This window comes from Amphiura filiformis, chromosome 16 (assembly GCF_039555335.1).
Source record: "Amphiura filiformis chromosome 16, Afil_fr2py, whole genome shotgun sequence".
In the NCBI taxonomy this organism is placed as follows: Eukaryota; Metazoa; Echinodermata; class Ophiuroidea; order Amphilepidida; family Amphiuridae; genus Amphiura; species Amphiura filiformis.
The window spans coordinates 40500972-40506249 of NC_092643.1; positions in this window are offsets into that span (position 1 = coordinate 40500972).

The following is a 5278-nucleotide window of genomic DNA, read 5'->3' on the forward strand; positions in this document are numbered from 1 at the left end:
TAGCAAGAAAAAAACATCACAAATGGAAAAAAAATCTTGCTAAAGTTACAGAAAATATCACCGAAGTGATTACTGATACTTGCGTAACCGTTACTCGGAAATAAGCCTCACGCTGCTACGATATTTCTCAACAGAAATTGGAGCTCTTCGTAAACACGTCCTTGTTGGTCGCAAGAAACGAATTGGTGAGGGCGATATCTCGTTAGTGTTGGGCGACACCAACACCTGGGCGTTGTCATCCCCGTTCTTCCGGGGTGCCAAAACCTTTTCTGTGGTACAGGGGTTTCTTGTGGTCCCAAACTTCGTTTTGTGCATAGATCAGGTCGTGGGAGGTAAGTAAAGGGTGCGCAGTGTATTAGTTAACCCCCTGGACACTACCTGCCGATCGATCTAACATTGCTTCTGATTGGTGAATTGCATGATATCTTCACTTTAATCACCAATCAGAATGGAGCTGTGCAAATAATTCACCCCAATGTTTGCGTGGTGAAATTATTCTAACAATGTTCATGATTGGTCCAATTGATAATGAAAACTTCTTTTTGGCCAATCGGCAGGTAGTTCTCATGGGGTTGGTAAAGATCTTAAAATTAGAGAGTAGTTTCATTTTGTGGCCCCTATGGGAGCGTAATTATCACATCTATTTCCACTGCGCACGGAAGAGAGTATGGCATGTAAATGAGGTGTTTGAAAGCGCATGTTGTGGTGCATTAGCTAGTTTTCTATGGTGCCAAAAAGACCCTCTTATAAGAGGAGTGTATTGAAAGATGCTGATTCATACACTCGATTTATCTTTGTAAAAAAACGGATTTACTGCGAAAAATCTCGACAAAATCGGCACTTTTGAAATTCATGTATGGTAAGAATATAACGAAGACTAGTGTCACATCAGTGAAGTGGTTATATAATTATTTTTAACAAGAACAATAAAATGTAACAATCAACTATTCCATAAACTACATCGTGTGTAAGTTGTGTTTCTTTCCAGGGTTAACTCTGATATGTGACGATTGACAATTAAGTTCAGTTTTTCAATTATGGCTAACCGCTATGTGATTGACGACATGGAAATACTCTCAAATTATGTTACAAACACACTGAATTTCTACGTAATTAATTCTAATATTGCGTCATTAAGGTACACGATAGCTGATATCGGCTGGTATTGATGAAGTAGCAATCTACTGCTGATATCAGTGTTGATGAAGTAGTCATCTACTGCTGATATCAGTGTTGATGAAGTAGTCATCTACTACTGATATCAGTGTTGATGAAATAGTCATCTCGTGCTGATATAAGCGTCGATGAAGTAGCTATCTACTGCTGATATCAGTGTTGATGAAGTAATCATCTACTGCTGATATCAGTGTTGATGAAGTAGCTATCTACTGCTGATATCAGTGTTGATGAAGTAGTCATCTCATGCTGATATCAGTGTTGATGAAGTAGTCATCTCGTGCTGATATCAGTGTTGATGAAGTAGTCATCTCGTGCTGATATCAGTGTTGATGAAGTAGTCATCTACTGCCGATACCAGTGTTGATGAAATAGTCACATCGTGCTGATATAAGTGTCGATGAAGTAGCTATCTACTACTGATATCAGTGTTGATGAAGTAGTAATCTCGTGCTGATATCAGTGTTGATGGAAGTAACCATCTACTGCCGATATCAGTGTTGATGAAGTAGTCATCTACTGCTGATATCAGTGTTGATGAAGTAGCTATCTACTGCTGATATCAGTGTTGATGAAGTAGTCATCTTGTGCTGATATCAGTGTTGATGAAGTAGTCATCTACTGCTGATATCAGTGTTGATGAAGTAGCTATCTACTACTGATATCAGTGTTGATGAAGTAGTAATCTCGTGCTGATATCAGTGTTGATGGAAGTAACCATCTACTGCCGATATCAGTGTTGATGAAGTAGTCATCTACTGCTGATATCAGTGTTGATGAAGTAGCTATCTACTGCCGATATCAGTGTTGATGAAGTAGTCATCTCGTGCTGATATCAGTGTTGATGAAGTAGTTATCTCATGTACATTTTATCTCATGAGATTTGGGTGCTGTCCTAAATGTACAACCCTTCATGAGAAAAATATTTACACGGAAAGTGATTCCAAAGAACAAGAAGTGTCCTTCTTGAGCTTTCAAAAACTTGTTTTGTTCTTTAAAGAACCTTTTAGGCTACATAGGATTTTTATTTCTGTGCACAGGAAATAAAATAAAACATTATTAAGAAATGGAACTCACATTCAAAACACCTCAATTTTACGATGTATGTATCAATTTTACTACTTCATATAGTTGATGTATTTCTATTTTGAGGTGTAATTTTAATTAAAATAAATAAAATATAATGGGAATACATTTCCTGGGAATGAGAAAAAGTAGGAAAAAAAGAAATAATCAGGGATGGGGATTACCTGTAAGAGGTAATTACATGCATATTATAGGAAGGAGTGAACAGTTAAACAACCCAAAGTGTTATAATAAAACTAAACAACATATAAACGAAATCCCGTGATGAATAATCAGAAATACTTCCCTGAAGTGTTTTATCAAAGAAGCATTTCTGATTAAAAGCGAGAAGCTCATTTTTCGAATTAAGATTTTGAGACATTTTCATTACAATACTTACATTGGCCCAGTTTCAAGAAATCGATACATGTAACGTCACTGAACATGTCGAGTACTATTATTAAACTCTGATGTATGTACTTCTACAAAATGCAAATTATACACAGCCTGATAAAAATAGGGAGTATTTGATTTATAATATCATATCATTTCGGATATCAGAGAAACCTGATATTTACGAATTGTAAAAAGAAAAATGCAAACACTTACAGGATTAAATATCAGATGTAATCATTTCCATGTTTATTTTGTAATGCATCTTTAATCTGAGATAAATTCGTATTTATCACGGCCTTTTAAAAATAATGTAGTTGTTAGTTAGTTATTATAACTCACATATCAAACTTAAGTATTGACGGTACTTGCCTTTTCTTTATGCAGATTAAAAGGGACCACATTAGTTCTTTGCCTTCCAGCTTGCCTAGTAACCCAGCCAACACAAAAACGTTTTTAAAACGTTTTAAATAAGTTATATTTTGGGGTTTGGTTTAGGTAAAAACGTTTTAATAACATTAAAATGTCGGGTTATATAAAGGTCATGAAATCGTTTTAAAACTTTATTGTAAATATTTTGGGCAAACATTTTTTGCAAAATATGTTTTCAACCCCAAAATAACATTCTGTTTAGAATGATTTGTACCAAGTTTTCAAAAATGTTTTTGGAATGTTATTCAAACGTTTTTATACCCTTTATATAACCCGACATTTAAATGTTTTCTGTAAAACATTTGTGTTTGCTGTGCAGTAAATTACCAACAAATGTTATTTAATGTTATGAAAACATTTTATACCATTAATGTACACTTTATATAACCCGACATTTAAACGTTTTCTGACAACCTTTTATAACCTTTTGCGAATGATGTCGAAAACGTTTTGTGTTTGATGGGAACGCACCAGCACCATTTGATTTCCGGTGGAAATTTGGATTAGGTGAAAATTTTATTATTATTTTCGTTTTAATTTTCATGTATTATTGTTTAGTAGGTGGGCATTTTGTTTAGAGATATTGGGCATTTTTTCTACTCATGAAATTTTCTTCTTCAAAAAACGTCCAGCCCTCCTGGAAATCTAATGGTCCATCCCTTGATATATAAATGGATCGAAACCACATGCAAATATCTTGTTGCTTTCAAGATTTGTAAATTGTCGTCCGAATGTTTTTGAATTCTGAATAGGAGCAGTGGTGTAGCCCCCTTCAGAAATTGTTCATGGATAAGATGGTTAGGTAGTTTAGGAGCTAAATCTCATACGGGCCTTAGTTAAGAATTGAGTTCAACACCCATGTCAACAAACGTTTAATACCATGAGGTGTTAGGTTAGACCCTCTAGATTACTGCTAGGGGGTAGTGTACTCAAATTGTAGGGTACGTTTTCGCCAGAGGTCACGAAAGGTCACCACACAGGGGTAAAAAACTTAAAATGCTTCGATCTTGTTGAAAGATATATCAAATTACTCGTCTGGTGACAAGGATTAAAAATGTGTAGTTTGCACTATCTGCGACCTATCCTTATTGAGTTAATCTGCAAAAACCTCATTTTTTCCTCATACAGGAGTCAAACCCCTAGCAGTGATCTAGACGGTCAATATTAGCACTCCATGGTATCAAAGATTGGTTGACATGGGTGAATCAACCATTTTTCAAAACCCCTTGCTCATGACTAAAAATTGGACAAACAGTTGACAAATGGCGGGACAAATGGGTACGAAAATTTAGACATCCCACGGCCACACACTCTAAACGGCTGGCTACGCCGCTGAATAGGAGACACAAAGGATTGAACAGGTCTTCACGTAAAATTTGCAAAGCATATTCAGTGGAATGCATTCAGTGCAAAACAAACAAACACACACAAAAACTAAACACAAACTACCGGGCAAACTACATTAAAAACTTGAATCATTCTATACTAAACGTCAGGACTGAACGGCCTAGTTTTAGGATTTATTCGCCTCATACACGCGAATTACACTACAAATCAGTCAATACCTTCGCAAGTGTTATGTTCTTGCCTTTAAATGTAAACTAATGTGTGTTTTCATGTTCATGACTAGACTGCATTAATTATAAGCGCTAACCATGCATCCAACTAGAAAATTTATTTTGTCATGTTTCATGTTTGTAGAGCCCATATAGATAAAGTTTACAAGATTAAAAAACAATACTGTATTTATATAATCCCGTGAAACTAGATTTAACGAAAATGTCATTATTTTAAGATTCGTAGGTTTAAATTAGGATAGATTCGGCTTAAGGTTATTATTCACAATCGACACTTTAATCTATTTTTATGATTCCTAAATAAATCACCCCCAAAAATTGAGTGAATCCCTTAAATAGTCAGGCGTCTCCTAAAACATCATACCTTTACTTAATTTCTCCCATAACATTAAGGGACTTTATCACGCTCTTAAATTCTGCCTTTAAATAATCGAGACTTTCTTGTGGCACTGATTTTCATTGCTCGTTATGCTCATGTTTTTTCTAAACCATCAGGAAAGTCATTGATATGAGAAGCAAGAGAACAAATTTATGCAGAATTCATCTTAAAAGCCATTCTGATGCTTGATTTAATTCATAGATTTCTTTAAAGTGTTGAAATTAGGGACACCAAGTTCAATGAGAGCTCGTTACAT